Source organism: Oxyura jamaicensis, chromosome 1, assembly GCF_011077185.1.
Source record: "Oxyura jamaicensis isolate SHBP4307 breed ruddy duck chromosome 1, BPBGC_Ojam_1.0, whole genome shotgun sequence".
Lineage (NCBI taxonomy): Eukaryota > Metazoa > Chordata > Aves > Anseriformes > Anatidae > Oxyura > Oxyura jamaicensis.
In genome coordinates, this window is record NC_048893.1 from 120,798,640 (window position 1) to 120,817,837 (window position 19,198).

Consider the following 19,198-nt stretch of genomic DNA (forward strand, 5'->3'; position numbering starts at 1 on the left):
CCCACTGTATACAGCAACTCCTTTCCATTTATATAATAATATAATCTGGTTCAGTCGCTTGTGGCATAATAAAATCTTACTGACAGTAATGAATTCAATATTCTGTTTTACATAATAAGATTCAAAGACTAGTTAGTTTGAGTGGAGACTTGGCTGGAAAACCTCAGTGTGCTTTCTCAATGCATGGACTTTCCATTATACAAAGTGATTAAGAAAGGGAAAGGCAGAGGATTTAGAAGCGGAGATTAAGACATCTCAAAATGCTAACAGGATGTTCCTGCAGGGGAGACACTTGTGGGGGAGTTGTACTTATGGTACAACCCACAAGCAAAACTCTCAAGGTGAAAAAATTGCACTACTGTCACAATAGTTTTATAGTAGCACTTAAAACACACTTTTTAGAAAGTTGATGCTGTGTTTCTAAAGTGTTCATTTGATAGAATAGCAGCAAGTTATAATTACATCCTTTATTTACACAGGGAAAATCCATTATACCATGCTTCCTGCTGCAATCACTCTGACCACGGTACCATCTAACCACATGCAAAGAATCATTCCAATATGCTTTATACAGGCCTAAATATCCACCTTTATGGATTAGTGTGATAGAAGAAGGCTTTGCATGTAAGCTTTTCAAAGAAAAGATTGGGTCATCAACAAGGCTTCAGCAATTGCTGAGATTTTTTTGGCACAGCTATGTATTTTGCAGTATTAGCATGAACTATAGCTGCTTTTGGCCCTTAGTACCATTCCCTCAATTTAAATGTTATATGCTTATCTGAGAATATATATATATATAAATATTAATATATATGGGGGAAAAAAATAAATAAAGGAGAAAAAAAGGGGGGGGGGAATATTATGTTATGACATACTTAAAGAGCTACAAAATATAATGTACACACGTTCTTGTAGACATGTAGGTACAGAATTTAAAGCATTTTATTTTCTTATTATCCCTACTATTACCCTTTTTGTGGAATTATCTAGCCTAATATAAGTATACTGGCTGTATATGAAGCTTTAAAATGTGTTTTAAGTGACAGTTTAAATGCAAAATCATAAAACATCTGTACCAACAGAAAGGAGAATTTAATTCACACATCCCCTATCTCATAGTCTTAGCAGAAAGGGGGAGCACCAAAAATGGCTCTGTCAGCTATAGGCATCCTCCCCTATTAATAGATATCAGTTGTATTGGTAGGATGAGAATGCAACAATTCCTATAGAGTTGCCATTTCCTAGTACTAGGTAACAGGTGTTCTCACCCTGGCTCTCTGTTTAGTGTCTGTCTAAGGACAATATTAATCTCAAAGTTGTATCTGAAAAGAAAAACCAAATTCCAGGAGCTTTTTAAGCTACAGCCAGTGGTCTGAAGCACTTGACAGCTGTTCTTAGATGTAATATTCCTTTTTTTTTCTTTTTTTTTTTTTTGATTCTTCATTTAAAAAAATGAAGACAAAATTCTCACAAATCATTAATAAACATTCTACCATAATTTTTCAGACAGATCTAATTACTATTATCTCATTTAATTTAAAAAACACCAGTGTAACATCATCTTTCAGATAAAGCCCTCAAGTATATAGACTTAAAAACAAATACATGATGAACACACTAAATTGAGAGCTTATTTAATTAAGCTTAGGCTGAGTTTCTCATTTAGTATATTTAGGGTTTCATAATGATCTATTCTACGTTTTGCTGTAAGACATTTTAATTTTAAGTATTCCTACCTGTCAGTGCTGAAAATTAATAACAGTTTCCATGTTGTCTACTGGTGATGGGTAAGAATTAAACTAGTATTTGCAATAACAGAAAGCTCCCAATCAACCTTTTAAGAAAAGGACATCATGCATTGAAGTAAGCAACTTTTTTGTTATGTTAGCAGAAATTACTGCTATGAGAACAGCTCTGGCATTTTCTGTCACTGTAAAGTCAGAGAAGTGTTTTTAGGCCTCTAAGCACCTTAGCCTTACTCTACCTTAGAGATCTTTGTGCTCATTTATATAAGCATTCACAGAGTAGAAGTATAATGAGAAACCAAAGGAATGGACAAACATTATTTATTAGAAAATAACATAAGAGGTAATAATGTCGCTCCATTATTTTTTTTTTCTTCTGTCATGCAAAACTTAGATGCCAATGCTTCATGTCCATCACACAGTCACAGGTCATTAAGCTGTGAGTAGTCAGAACTTAGCTTTCCACAGAGCTCATTCTTCAGCCAAAGTAAATCCTCAGTCTGGCCAAATCTTCCCCATGACTTTCTCAGTTGTGATGAAATGTCAGCTGCATTTAGCTTTGTCTCAGAGAACATCACCTCCTGAAAACCTAGCAGCAGAAAAGCTACCATGAGGAGCTACTACAATACTAACAGAACACCTGAGGCTAAAAGGAAAATGTCTGCTTTTTATTGCAAAGTGGAAAAACTCATGTGAAGATAGATCACATGATAAACCTTAAAGAGAACTAAATTAACCTAATTTTGATTAAAAACACTGTGAAAGAAAAAGAAAAAAACAAAATACCAATAGGGGTACAAGACCTACATTTGCAAAGAGGAAGCTATTACAGTTTAATGAGCTCTGTGGACTACTAGGGGGATAAGTCTGCATGGAACTGTAACATGAAGGTAGACTATGTGCTTACTTTCTTGATTTTGTGAGAAATTTTCCTGAAATCCAGGTGAGGTTAGAGATATGTGCTATGGTTGTGTTTGACAATTTGTGTTGATCAAAATTTTCACCATGTATTATTTCCTGAAGAAATTATTCAAATCAGGGAATTTATATTTTCTTATTCTTGATGATTTCATAACAGCAAGTGTGTCTCTATCTATACCATGAGACTTCATATGGCAAAGAAATGTAGGATTTTATATTAAAAAAAAATAATAATAAAAAAAAATCCCCTTTTTACCACCCTTAAAAACAATAAAGAGAGCTTTCTATTTTGGAGAAATTCTGAACAGAAGCCATATATACAAAATATTCTATTTTTACTTATAGTTACTGTGGAGTTCCTTAACTAAGTCATGGTTCTTTTGAAACTAAATATTAGATATTTTCTGTCCAGTGATTAGGTGTGTATAAAACCTAAGAACAGCATAAAACCATATTTATTTATTTATTTATTTATTTATTTATTTATTTATTTTTAAGAAAATAATCTATAAATTCCAGTGCATTAGGTTGCATGTAAAAATTGTTGAGAAAACTATTTTTCTATCCTGGCCCAATTTTCTAACCATGACTTTCAAGGTCATCTTTTATTTTTCTCTGGCATTTGCACAAAAGCTGAAAAAGAAATTCATTTAAAATTATCTCTTATACCATGAATTAGTAGAATGATAAAGTGACACTGGTAAAGAATTATATGTTGTGATTTGGTGCTTAATCTTCTACGGCCATATTGCTGAGATATAAAATCATTTTTGAACCAGCCCTGTGACCTCATTCCTATATCTAACATATTTTTGTATTATTATTATTATTATTATTATTATTATTATTATTATTATTATTATTATTATTATTATTGTTCTAGAATAGTCTGTATGTTGCTTCTGTACCTGAAGATGAAAAAATTGCTGCTGCCTTTGAAGATGTCTCTTCAACAAGTGACTTATCATGTCATGTCACAACCATTGGTGTTCTACAGGATACAGCCTCACTAAACTTTGTTTTCAAAAAATGAAAATTTCATTTGGAGTTCCATTTTTCCCCAGTTATTTTAATTACAGCAGCTTTATTCCTGTTGGATTAAAGAGTGTTTCTCACACATACAAATCATCTTTTTCAAAACATTAACTGAGAGACAAGAGACAATGTCCTTAAAGAATTAAAGAGCATAAAATGAATGAAAATTGAAGCAAATATACTAATCATTACAGAGGGGAAGAATGTTTATAGACATGGTTTAATGGTTTTCTTTACATTTAGACTTTGTATTAGATCAGTACATTATATAGAAGGCAGAGTAGACAAAGTCCATCAGTAATCATAAATTCTATCAACTTTCTTAGGGAAAATGGAAGAATGAAACTTCATTGCTGCAAAACTCTAAAGCAATCAGCACACAGAATTGAGCTGTCACAGATGACAACCATAAGTCTACCTAAGCCTGAAACAGATGGAGCTACCTTATTATTGGATGCAGCCTAGCAATTAATAAATAAATATATTTAACTTGTATTCATAGATTAGAGGAAATACATATTACTTTAAGTATCTTACAAAGAGTATAGAAAATGATTAATAAGAATGAAAACAAATATTTCCCTTGCAATATTAAATGCATCCTGTAATTCAGATGAAAAAAAAAGAATCTTTAAAGAAATGCTGTGAACATGACAAAATATTCATTTGAGTTGGAAAAAAACAAACAAACAAACGTTTTTTTAAGCTGTGAAGGGTACTATTTTCTCTTTTCAAACATAAGGTTACTTTTGGTTATATGATTTCTTCTCTTTTTAATTGTTTTGTTCAAAATGATGGCCCTTTTCCAGCACTTCAAGAAGAGCTGCAGTAACCACTTCTATGAACAGCAGGAGTTAAAGACAGGGTGGGACAGCATTCCCTTAGAGAAACTTTCTGAAAAATAGATTATATATATATATTCAATTTTATCTACTGATAACTTGTGATAATTTGAACTGGTATGTACAGTCCCCATTAAACTCAAGAAGGAAAGAAAATAGCTCTGCTCAACTATAGTATTTTTATATATGGAGAGATCCCAAATGAAGAGCTAACTGCAGATGAACTATGCCATCCAAATAAACTTTGATATGCACATTGCAATTGTAGTCTCCCAAAAGAAATGGTAGAGTACTCTGTAAATAAAGTTGAATATTGTTTTATTGGAACCAACAACCAACACTCACTGCATTAAAGAAAGGTGCAGTTTACAGTAAACACGGTACTTTTTTTTTTTTTTTTTTGTAAGTTAATCAGTTCTCTCTCCTCATATATGAGTTATTATTAGTTTTCTTTGCCTGCATAATTCACAAAAGCAATTTATACTCACAAAGACATTTAGTCCGTTATAAAATCCACCTGCATTTCTCATTCCTTCAGACTTCTGAGGCAATGAATCATTCAGTTTCATTAGATTACACCTGAAGCAGTGTTTCTTTCTTCATTTAACACTTTTCTTTCTAAGGATCTATTTTAGTTAAATTCTAATTTACTTTATGTAACCTTTTCTTTACTATGACTCACTGTGTAAATTAACATTTTTCATTTCTCAAGCACTGGGATATGTAAGGTGTGGTTCCAAAATACAAGGAATGTGGCCTAGGTCATCTTCGTGAACCTACGGTCATCTTCGGTCATTTTCGGTTGCCAATTCCTACTGAATTCCCATCTAATGTGAACTCCTCTCACAAAGATATGTAAAAATCAGGGTCTCCCCCTGCATTATGAATTTAATGGAATATGGGAACCAGGAGCAATTGCTTCTCTGATAGGACAGTTTGCTAGCTGAAAGAACAAGATCACATCCAGTCAGTCTAGGTCACTCTGGAAGGCAAGGAAAACATTGACAGATGTCACCTTACTAACCAGAAAGCCTCTGAGAATAGCTCATTGTAATTCCTAACTATCAGAGTTTAAAATGTATTTATTATTTATTAATCTTGTGTTATCAGAAATTTGGCCTGACTTTCTCAGTTCTTCAGATACTGTCTCCAGCTCAGCATGTTTCTTATTGAGTGGTTTTATTCTGTGGCATTACACTCCAATTTCTGAGATTTGGATATAGATTTTAAGGGCTATAAATGGTAAAAGCTTATTGATCGCACATCTACTGGTATTCAGAGCTGTGAACCACACAATAATCCTGATGCAAGAATTAATTTCAGTGACTAACAGTTTCTTATTTCATTAAGACTGAAAACTAAGCAATATGCCTGGAGCACGTTTCAATTTTAAATTTTCCTCAGGTAAACAATATGCATGCTGCTCCCTAAAGCAATGCAAAATTTGGAGGGTAACCATTGATTTGAAAGGCTTAGTAAAATTAACTTCTCACACTGAATGGCTTTTTAAAACACACATGAGAAAACTGAATTAATTCAAAGGTGAAACTTTAAAAGTGTGGGTACCCTTAGGGCTGATTATTTTTATTTATTTATTTATTTATTTTCCCCAAAGGGAAAAAAAAATGTGAAAGGCAATCTTCACATTTGTTTCATCTCTCTTAAATTAACAGGTCAGGATAACCTAAACAAATCCAAGAGTCTTAAAGATTTGGCTGGGGTTCTTTCCAGCTTCCCGGTATTTAATTTTAATCAATAATAGAATGGTGGTGTCATTTCTGAAGATAAGTGAGTTAATTGTGAGCCAAAGGAGAGATCAGGATGACCCAGCTAAAGTATAGATTGATTACTGTGTTATCATCCTAGAACAAAAGAATAGAAATCTGGCATGTGATTCAATCAATACATAATTAAATTAAGAGGAATATAAATGCAGTCAATATCAAGTTGTGGAGAACAGGTCTTATCAGACAAAACCAATCTTATTTTTTGATGAGATTACAAGGTTGATTGACAAAGGTAACTGCAGATGTAATATACTTAGATGTTAGAAAGGCATGATTTAAACTTGCACAGACTTAAAAAACTAACACATAATTGTTCTCAATGCCTTGAAAAAGGGATTAAGAACTGACTAACCAGAAGACAGCAAAAAGTAATGCTCAGCTAGGAATCATTAAACTGGATCTATCTAAGGAGATTCATTAAGTGTTAGCATTAATTTACCAAGTCTACACAAGAGACATATAGGGCTCAAACACATTTTTTATAAGTTCTAAGCATGTAGAACTACAGGCTTTTGGTTTAAAAAATATTGGATATCATACAGGTATAAACGAATAAAATCCTACAGTCTAAACTACATATAATATCAGATTAGAAGCAAACTGAAGTTCCATTCTGGAGCCAGAAACTTCAAATATATCAAAATTTCAGAATATGAATTATTTCACAACTTCAGATTTATGATTTTTTTTTTTTCTATACTGGTCTTTCTGTAAGGAAAATTTTCTCATCTCAGCAGATATTTAAATAAATATTTGTTCTTATACTGGAATGTGTGGGAGTTCAGTGAGTTTCAATTCTGACATCACCACCTTGCAGAGATATTACACTTAGCAGAATGATAAAAGGGGAGGCCAAAACTGCTGCAGGTGTGGAAATTGTACTTTCCTTCTGATCCTTTGGGAGTCCCTGCTTTGGGAGAGATAAACACACCAGCAATGTGCAATATGTGAAGCTTGCTCAGATTCTGCAGAATAAGCAAACAAAGGGATGCACTCACCATGTTAATCAATTGACAGTCCTCATGAGAAATACATTGTTTAGAGATCAGATCATGTGTTAACTGCAGTACTTTTCTGTGTTTAAGAGATTTGGACATGAGATTTTCCTGTCAATATTCCATGCTTCTGTTTGTCTTTGTCATTATTTTGACTTGGACAGAGTTAATTTTCTTTGTAGAGGCTTGTGCAATGCTGTGGTTTAGATTTTTGATGAAAATAGTGGTGATAACACACTGATGTTTTAGTTGTTGCAGAGTACTATTTACACAGAGCCAAAGACTTTTCTGCTTCTTGTGCTTCCTGCCAGTGAGGAGGCTGGGGGTTCACAAGGAGATGGGAGGGGACACAGCCAAGACAGCTGACCCAAACTGGCCAAAGGGATATCCCATATAATATGATGTCATGCTCAGCAATAACAGCTGTGGTAAAGGAGGAAGGGAAGGATGTTCATAGTGATGGCATTTGTCTTCTCAAGGAACTGCTATGTGTGATGAGCCCTGCTTTCCTGGGAGTGGCTGAGCACCTGCCTGCGGATGGGAAGTAGTGAATGAATTCTCTGTTTTGCTTTGCTTGCTCGTGTGGCTTTTGCTTTACCTAGTAAACTGTCTTTATTTCAACCCATGAGTTATTGCACCTTAACTTTCTGATTCTCTCCCCCATCCCACCTGGGGAGTGAGCGAGAAGTTATGTGGTACTTAGCTGCCTTTCGGGGTTAAACCACAACAGCCTTGAAAGAACAGATTAGTAAAGTAAATAGAATGAATACATCACAAGGTCATTTTAGTCATTATTCATGTTTGCAGTTCATTTCTCAGCATGTACAAAAATTTCCATGAAGGGTTAAATTCAGTCAATGCCATGGACATTCCTATCAAATTAGTTATTCTACTATCCCTTTACTATTGTTCAGACCTGGGAATTTATGAGTTGTATTCCATTTCATACCAAGATAAACATCTAGAATATGTCAAAATTGTGCTTTAAAAGTTTAATTCTCTTCAGTGAGGACAGAATATACACTAATAAGGTCACAAGTAGAGAATTGCTTTGTTATCAGATTGTCAGTTTTCAGATCATAAACATGCTCACTGACTGATCCAAGAGCCAACTGCACCTTGAGTAGAAGGTTCTATAAGGGAGTCAAAGCTCATTGCAATTTAAACAAGGTACGGATTAACGGTGAAGTTCTTGTAGTCACAACACTTTCATTATTGCTAAATATTCCAGTTGCACTTCTTGGAGAGCATGTCCATTAAAGTAATGTATGATGCATGATAATGTCTTCTAATTAATAATCTTGAGGAAGAATATACATCTTTTATAAATGCTACAAAGCCCATGAGACTTGCATATGACTATTAGTTAACATCTGCAGTAGAAATTTTATCTTTAACTGTGAATATACTCAAACCTGTTCTTAGGACTTTACATAGCAACACCTACAGGGAAAAAAAAAAAAAAAAAAAAAAAAAGAGAGAGAGAGAGAATTATAAAACTCTGTAAAATCAATTATTTCATATGTTGACCATAGGACCCACACCTTTTCTGTATAGAATAATTATTGCCTGCCTTAGTGTAAGATGAGAAAATCAAATGACCATTAACCCAAGTTCCAAAACGCTGATAAACATCATAACTTTACTTGTTAAAAATTCTCTGAACTTTGTGGGAAGAATAGAATTGTAATACCACTGTAAGAACTTTCAGTTTCTTAAGAATTAAACGACATTTCACATTTTAGAGCTACATTCTAGAATCATAAATTTGCTAGCAGAAGGAAATTTTGAGGAAAATTACAATTTTTGGGGGGTACTGATTTTTAAAAATACACACATTATACCACAATCATATCTCTAATGAGTTTACTGCAGTGGTTAAAATGTGGAAATCTTACACTACTGTCTTTGAATATATATATATATTTAATACTACTTATGGCTTTTTAAAAATGTATTACTAAATTACATATTTGTCTTATAACATCTAATACCAGAAATTGTTTTGAATGGTTAGTTTTTCTGAATACTTCATTAGACATACTTGGTTTTTCTGCTGCATGCATTAAAAGTAGCTGAATGTCATATTCTGGTACCCTGGCAAGGAAACAGAAGCCTTTGCTAAGTGGAATTTAAGATGAAGTCTACTTTTTAAAGTGGAAAAAAAAAAAGTATATATTTTACCAAGGTAAGTTAAATTAATTTTCTCTTTCCTTTCTAATTCATATAACTTAATCTCTCCTTGCTAACATTCTCAATGACAATACGTAATGGAAATTTGGCCAGGTAATAATAGGTGGAGTGACTTGAATGAGTTTTAGTAATAAGGAAGCTGATGAGGTTTAATGCAAAGGATGTTGCATTGAAACTGCATTAACAGGTGATTAGCAAACTGAAATTAAGAAGCAAAGAGTACAAACAAAATATTAATCCAAGCAGGTGGTAAAGAGGAAATACTAAGGAAGGAGCTAGAAATGTAATAAAGCTTAAAGCTGAAATATTTCTTCACTACTTAGAGAGGGACTATTTATATCCTTTAGGTACTTCAGGGAAACTAAATATGAAAACCAATTAGAAGAAGAAATGTCAACACGTAGGTGACAGAAGTATTGTAATGTAGCTAAAGTACTAAAGACTTCAGGTCATAGATACCAGACACACAGTAAAGTGTACTGGCAGCTAAAATTAAAGCATTTTGCAATAACAGGAATAATGTGATTACACTATTTTTGTCTTTGCATGGAAAAGAGAAGGAAGACCAAGCAAAAGGACTGAAAATATCAATTCATATAGAACACATTTTCTTCAAAAATCCTTGGCAATTATGTTTTTCCACAATTATCTCTAAATACTTATATTTATATAATCTGGTAAAGGAGAATTTCTTGATCAACATACAAAAAAAAAAAATTGTTGCATGACTATTTGCATATAGGCTGTGCTTTACTTAAATTTTCTGCTTGTATCTCAGTTAACCAATAGGTCATCAGACTATACTGTGACCACAGAAATAAAAATATGTCAGCCCTAAAACACAAAAAAATTATGAATTCTCAAAGAAGACATTACAAGAAGTGCCCAAAGGAAACACAGGCTTAGAAACTTGTTTGCATAGGTGATGACTCATGATTATGAATAATTAATACCACCACAAAAATCTACACTTGAGGAACATAAAGGCTGTAACCTAAACTTGAGATCAGTTTTTCTAAATGACAATAAAGATATTATGGCAACAGTTACTTTGAAAACTATATGGAATTCCTAATTGGGGAATCTTATTAGTTCCTTATTATTTTATTTCTAATATTTCTGTATTATTTTATCACTATTAATAATTAATTATAATATTTTTATTAATTTATATCAAAATTAATGGTTAATTCTTTGCTATTGTTTAATCTTACTATTTTCTATTTTAACCCCACTGAAAACATACAGGGAAGTTGAGTCATAAGTACTAATGTGATACTAGTTTGCTATCTCCAAGTCAGGTGAAGGAGAATAGTTTGCTGGATGGTAGCTATTTTTTACACAGGAGAACATCATCAGGGCCAGTACTCTGACCTCAATTAGAGGCGCAGTAAAAAACATGCAGGCAGTCACTTCACCAACCCACTCTGAAAATACTGGAAGGCAAAATGAATTATAAACATCTGCCTTCAGATCAACTCTATAGATATAGAACACAGATCCTAATGTTGAGTATACAAAGTAACTAGTATCTTTATCAGATCAACTAATGCTTTGATTTGTATGTGATGAAGTAATGTCAGAACATCCTTTTGCATCAGCTAGGTATGTAAAGTCCAAGGCCCACAAGAAATCAGGGTTTGCTATTTGTTAACCTAAAAAATGTATTTTAGACCACTGCACAGCCAAAGGTAATTACAATATAACGATAGGTGTCGAGGCAATGAGGATTAGCTTAGGGCTTGGGTGTTTGTTTTTAAGACCAGCTCTGATAAGGTACAGCTGTTCAACCTGGGTTTTAACTGCTGTGAAAAGGTCTGTAGAAGGCTTTGTTAAGGGACTTGTCCCCACTTCTCTCAGAATTGCATATAAGATTTTTGGTCCAGTTTTTCTTACTCTGTGTCTGAGTTAATTTGCAGCTTTGCTTGTGCTTGCTGATCTGAATCTTAATTTGCTGAAATGAATTCTTGATTTGTTCTTGGGCATGTGAAATCAGTATGGACTTGCTCAGATGGACTTCTGGCTTACTCAATTACCCTCAGTGGACTCCATTTTGCTTAAGTCCTTTAGGATGTAATTCCTTGTTGTTGAGCTCCCTGCCTGTGCTGATGTCACCCTCAGCTCCCAGCTACCCTGCCCATGCAAAGAAGCCTATGGCATTGTGGCTCTTAAAGGCTTTGTCAGCATTCAGCTGCATGCAGGATCACACCTCAGTGAAGAGCACATAGATGACATTAATGCACATAGAAGGAGAAGAAACTCATTTGGAGATTTTTCAAGATTAACTTTTATCTGTGACTTGTAGGGTCCTGTGGACTTTTTTTTACTGCATAGCAACATCCACAAAATGGTGGAAACAAGAAAGCTGCTAACATCTAATCTTTACATTTCTTACAAAGACAGTTACTTCAGCAAACTTAAAAATATTTCTTTGTGTGTAACAACATTTGTAAAACAGATTTTGGAGGTGGTTCCTTCCAACCACAGGATTTCTGTTCTGAAATACTTAAGTTGTCTCTTGTAATGGATTTTAAAATTGTTACAGGTATGCAGACTCCTTGGTCTGGAACTTGATGTTTCCAGGGCATGGACGCATGCCCCCTCTGCAGGCTTCTTGTCATTGGACAAATTAATCACAATGACAAGAGAGGTGAAGCCCACTCCACTGTTATGGAAGTTGACCAGGATATGCCAGAAAAAATCAGCATGCATGCTCCTAGATAAATGCTGTCACCACTGTCAACAGCAGAAAATAACAACTCAGTCTTGTGAGGTGGTTAACGTAGCCTGTGTTGGGAGAACATGTTAGGTGTGTTATATAAATGTTAAATCCTCTGATGCTCAAGTTGAAAAACATCAGTCTTCCGGACCCTCACTGTACGTATATTTATATATTTATATTTAGACAGCCAGCTAACTTCTAAGTCCTAAATTAGTTGTCAAGTCCTTTCTTCAATATTCTTTTAGCAGAATTCTCCACTGTGAATTTTTGATTTCATAATTCTAGAAAACTCTGTGTAAAACTTGATTTATATTGACAAATATTTCCAGAGTATTGCATGCACTGTGTCTCTTCCAACTGCAATTCCATTTACCATTCTGTGGCAGCATTTCTTTAAGTTTTCTCTTTCCACACCTCTGCCAATCACCCTCCCTAAGAAAAAAGTTTCCCAGATAAGTGGGTCAATGGATATATCTGTTTATAAAATCGTGAAAGCTATTCTTTACAGCTGACAAATAGCATTTAAAGAATGCCCTACAACTTAGGCTTTTAATTTTCTACGTTGACAATATTTAGAAAATATCCATCACTTCAAGAGTCTCATAACATATTCAACATCCAGCCCTTTCAGGGAGACTTTTCAGAATGAAGGCCATTAAGATTATTGCTCCCTTTTGACATAAGTTATTTAAATCTAGACATTTGCTGTAGAATTATAGATCAAAGCCTCATCATAATAGCACATAATTTGCTTTTCCAAACACCAATATAATAAAAAAGTGGGAAAATAATTACGCAATTGAAAGCACTAGTTTAATGAATAGTCTCTCTCTTCATTACAGAATGCTCATCAAGTTGTGACACCAAGTTGAAAGGCAGAAATTCCCAGGGAAAATTTAAAAGCAAATTTGAAGCATTTTTTTCTTCCCTTACAAAGCAGAGGAAATGGCAGAAGCAAATAAATAAACAGCTTCAAGGTAGAGAGTTTTAAACAGGTAATCTTCAGTAGAGAACTCTTTCTCACATTTCAAATGTCTAACTTCTAGGTAATTGTATGGAATCATTTTATATAATATCTCTTCAGCATCTGCAGAAACTATAAAAATGAGAGAGATTGCAAAGTAAGGTAGTATTTTTTAATATTAGTAAGTCAAATAGAAGAGCACAGACAAGTCAGATATTAGTTAATTTGAAGAGGCTTTTTAATATCTGAGCTGAAGGAAAATTTTGCCAGATACAGCTTTTGACATTGATCAGTAGAGTTATTTGAAAATAGGATATACTTTTTAATATAATAATTCAGAATAAGTGTTATTTTTTTCAAAATTGAAGTTTCTGCAAAGATTTATTTGAAAGTTTGTATTTCAGACACTCCTGAGAAGCTGTTCTGGTGCAAGACTTCAGCTGTTCACCTTATATAGCTCTCTCTAGAGCCTCTGTTGGTTTCTGTAGTGTCTAGCTAAGATTTAAAAAAATAAATAATAATAATAATAAAAAGATGAAGAGGACACACCTCTCTGTGTGGGAGAGGTCATTATTAGTCTAACAGAGTTATGCTGGGGGATAAGGGTGTTCCATACACAATTTTTGTATTCTCTTGAGGGTAAGTTCTGATCACCATATTAAGTGCCTACTAGCTCACCCAAGCCTTTGACAGCACAGTGAAAAAAATGACTTTTGTGATTATCAAAATTGGTGCTCAAAGCAAAGTGGCTTGTGTTGTACAAATCCATAAAGCCCTTCCTGCAGCCTCTAGCATTTCTTTTAATTAAATGTCTTGATTCAGATCATTTGTGCCGTGTTATTATTCTGAGACTCAGTCTGATTCTGTTCACATATTGTTAAATTTCTATGGTAAGAATTTAGATGGTCAGGCCCTTTTTACTGAATCCAGACACTTTTTACTGAATCAATAAAGTAAATACACAAGCATGTATGTAAAGCAGTTCACTAATGCATAAACTTTAATTAAATATTTGGATGGTGTGTCAGTTACAGCCTATGAGGGTTACCCAAAACTTGAGTGTGTAAAGGTTGCAACCATAGGTTTGTAAGATTCCATTACACATAAGGACACAACAGGTTTGTTCACATGACTTTTTGTTATTATTATTACAAATTACTGCAAATCACTACTGGTAAAGCAAGTATATATTACAAGTTACTAGAAACTTACTGCTACAAAAGAAAATGTACAATATGAACATTTACCTATATGTATGCCTTTATATATTATTTGAGGTGTCACTGATATAATTCTCACCAAAGGACTCACAGGAGTAGGATTAATCAATGATAGTAAAGTCTCTCTTCATAGGTAATCTGCATCTAGGAGTGCAGTCAGCCAAGCATCCCTGGTGAGGGTCCAGTCTGTCCTGGAGGTCTCATGCAGAACAGCTTATTTTGCTTGTTTGCTTAGATAATGCCTTACTTCTTCACTTTTTCTTTTTACTTTTTTTTTTTTTTTTTTTTTTTTTGGTGTGGGGGCGGGGGGTAGTGTGGAGGAATATATTAAAAGTGCATAGGAAAAGAATTCCCAGCTTTGTTTGTAACTACAGTTTCTTTGTTCTGCCAATTGCACACACTCATCCCTGCGAGTTTACCAGGGGTGCCTCAAGGCTGAGAAGCCCCCATTGAAGTAGATACCTATCCCTATCAGTATGTTTACTGGGTTGCCTTTGTGGCAGCTCCATCAGATGGTTTTCTTCTCTTGGCCAGAGTCATTATCTAGTCAGCAAATGACCTTATTTCTGCAAACTTATCCTGCACTGCTATCTTTTCTCAACAAGACTATAATTAAAGGATTAACTGTTTCTGATTCTTCAATTACCCATAAATAGGGTCTGGTAAATAATTTCTGGAATGTGTGTTGCACAAGTATTCTAGCCCACATAGAAATATCCTATCTGTTCTGCTTGGATCTTTTGAGACTCTCACTACCTTTTTTACTATTATTATTTATTACTATAATAATAGTAGTAATTTTTTTTACATTTGAGACAAAAATCCACAAATTAGATAAGACAGTACATTATTAGGTAGCAGCAACTATACAGTTGCTGCATAAAACAATAACATGGCTTACATTTCAACATGAAGTAACTTTGTTGCTTCTGTTAAGATTAACTATCTGCAAGTTTTCTTCCACATACAGAAGTATTGGTCTTCTATTACTTTGATGAGAACTTACTGTGTGGAACTTCAGGTTGGCGATGGCAAAGTTGAGAACCTCTGGGTAAGGATTAAGGGATAAACAAATAAAGGTGATGTCGTTGTTGGAATCTATTACAGATCACCTGGCCAGGATGACAACGCCAATGAATTATTCTTTGCAGAACTGAGATGCCTTGAAATCAACTCTCCTTCTCCTTATGGGGGACTTCAACCTGCCAGACGTCGACTGGGATCACCACACAGCTGACATGAGCAAGTCCAGGAGATTCATAAAGCACCTCGATGATAACTTCCTGGTGCAGGTGCTAAGGGAGCCAACTAGGAACGGTGCCCTCTTAGATCTGTTGCTGAAGAACAGAGAGGGTCTTGTGGGAGACGTGGCAATTGGCAGCCGTCTCGGTTATAGTGACCAAGAAGTGGTTGAATTTAGAACTTATAATGACAGAAGGAAAACTGACACCAAAATTTCAGCCCTGGATATGGGAAGAGCGGACGTCAGGTTGCTCAGGGAACTAGTCAGCAAGGTCCCCTGGGAAACTACATTTGAAGGCATGGGTGTCCATCAGTGCTGGTCAGTCTTTAAGCACTGCCTCCTAAAAGCACAAGATCGGGCAATTCCAAAATATCGGAAGTCAGGCAGGCGGGGCAGTAGGCCAGCCTGGCTGACCAGGGATCTTCTACTGGAGCTTAGGCGAACAAAGAAAGTGTACGGCTGCTGGAAGGAAGGTCAGGAGATGAGGAAGGAATACAGGGATGCTGTTCATGTTTGTAGGGAGAAAATTTGTGTGGCCAAAGACCAACTAGAGTTGAAGCTGTGGGAGACAATAAAAAAGTTTTTTTGTAAGATATGTGAACAGAAAAAGGAGAACCAAAGAAAACATAGGTCCACTGGTTGATGGGGAAGCTCATCTCACAGACAATGACGTAGGCAAAGCAGAGACATTTAATGCCTTCTTCACCTCTGTCTTCAATGCTGTTGATGGGCTTTGGGACCCTGGGTGCCCTGTGCTGGAGGACCTCGATGGTGGGAATAACAAACTCCCACTGACCCTGAACATGTGCAGGATTTGCTGCTCCACCTGGGTCCATACAAGTCCATGGGTCTGGATGGGATTCATCCCAGGGTGCTTAAAGAGCTGGCTGATGTCGTTGCGGGACCTCTCAATTATTTTTCAACGATCTTGGGAATCTGGAGAGGTCCCGGTAGACTGGAAGCTGGCAAATGTTGTGTCAATTTTCAATAAGGGTAAGAAAGAAGACCCTGGCAACTACAGGCCTGTCAGTCTCACGTCAGTGCCTGGTAAAATTATGGAGGAGATGATTCTTGAGGCTATTGAAGTGCACCTGGGGGACAATGCAGTCATTGGTCCCAGCCAACATGGGTTCGTGAGGGGTAGGTCCTGCCTAACAAATTTGATTTCCTTTTACAATAAGATCACCCATCTAGTCGACCAAGGGAAACCAGCTGATGTGATCTTTTTGGACTTCAGCAAGGCTTTCGATACGGTTTACCATAGGATCCTACTGGACAAAATGTCCAGCATACAGCTTAACAAAAACATCATACGATGGAAGAGCAATTGGCTGACAGGCAGGGCTCAAAGGGTTGTAGTAAATGGGGCCACATCAGGCTGGCGGAAGGTCTCTAGTGGGGTCCCTCAAGGCTCTATCTTAGGGCCAGTCCTCTTCAATGTCGTTAAAAATGATTTGTATGTAGGACTAGAAGGTGTTTTGAGCAAACTTGCTGATGATACTAAACTGGGAGAAATTGTTGACTCCATTGAGGGTGGAAAGGCCTTGCAGAGAGATGTGGACAGATCGGAGAGCTGGGTGATCACCAACCACATGAAGTTTAACAAGAGCAAGTGCTGGGTCCTGCACCTGGGATGGGGCAACCCTGGTTATACGGACTGAACAATGAGACACTGGAGAGCAGCCCCGCAGAGAGGGATCTGGGGGTTGTGGTTGACAGCAAGTTGAATATGAGCCAGCAGTGCGCCCTGGCAGCCCTGAGGGCCAACTGTATCCTGGGGTGCATCAAGCATGGCATCGCTAGTAGGGCAAGTGAAGTGATTGTCCTGCTCTACTCTGCGCTAGTGCGGCCTCACCTTGAGTACTGTGTGCAGTTCTGGGCACCACAGTCGAAAAAGGACTTGAAACTGTTGGAGAGTGTCCAGAGGAGAGCAACGAAGATGGTGAAGGGCCTGGAGGGGATGACGTATGAAGAGCGGTTGAGGTCACTGGGCCTTTTCAGCCTAGAGAAGAGGAAGCTGAGGGCAGACCTCATCGCAGTCTACAAGTTCCTCGCGAGGGGGAGTGGAGAGGCGGGTGACCTATTCTCCATAAACACCAGTGATAGGACCCATGGGAACGGGGTTAAGCTGAGGCAGGGGAGGTTTAGGCTGGACATCAGGAGGAGGTTCTTCACCAAGAGGGTGGTTGCACACTGCAACAGGCTCCCCAGTGAAGTAGTCACTGCACCAAGCCTGTATGAATTTAAGAAATATTTGGACTGTGCACTAAGTCACATGTTCTAAACTTTTGGGTAGACCTGTGCGGTGCAAGGATTTGGACTTGATGATCCTCATGGGTGCCTTCCAACTCGGAATATTCTATGATTCTATGATTCTATGATACTTCTATGTGTGTGAATGAGAGAAAAAAAAAAAAAAAAAAAGAAAAAAAGCAGAGGAAGTTCAAATGCTATGATTCAGCAAATTACACATTGAAATTTAGCATGATGATGAATTTGAAAATTGATACGCTGAAGAAATGTCATGAGTTCACACTATGAGGAAATTGTCATATGTTATTCAGGATGTAAAATTATTGGTTTTAAATAACTCGTTACTACTTAGATGATTATTTCTGTATTAAAGTCTTTATTATACGTAATTTACACATGCCATGTTTGTTTGTAGTCCAATGTCACAACAGAATAGGATGAGGGATAAGATTATTAGTGGATAAAGCAGAATGTAGTCATGTAAAGCAAAGAAAAACTGGACTGGATAAAAGCTTTAAAATCTGTTCTTTCCCTGCTCAAATCCCTGCTCAAACAAAACTGGAGAAAAAACTCAGCAAGTCTGAAGTGTGTCATAATAAATGGGGAGATTATTTTAAGAGGTAAGTAGCCTCTGTCCCATCTCCAGTGGCAAACACTTCATTCTACCTCGCAGCTATTTCCAAAAATGCTGTATGTAGCTCTTGCCAAGTGGCCTGAGAATGTGTAGGAGGAGAGAATTTCTTAGATCACCAGAAGCCAAAAAAAAATAAAAATAAATAAAAAATAAATCTGCTTCTGCAAGTTGAGGTCACCACACTGACTTTTTTTTTTTTTTTTTTTCTCCAAAGAGCTATATGAAATTGGTATAATACAATGAAATAAGATTATAACTATGTAATTAAGAAATATGTTGAAAACATATGTTGATAGTGGAGACTAAAACTGAGTCAGTATGTTAATATCAATGGGAGAAGGTTAGGTCCCAATTTAGCATGAAAGATGTGTAAAGATATGCCTATGTGCTGCAGTAAAAAAAAAAAAAAATAATTTAATATGATGCTTGCCAACAAGGAATATTCATTTTTATTTTTCATGGAAGACATATTTTTAGAAGTTACATTCTTGATAGTTTACATATGACTTAGACTTTCTCCTTTTCTGCCCTTTTACCTCTTACTGCAATAGTGAGATTTCTATGTGATGACTTTTCTCCTAAGCTTAGCTAATTCATTGTTATTCACAGTTACTCACATTTGACTTATCACATGAATTCTGGAG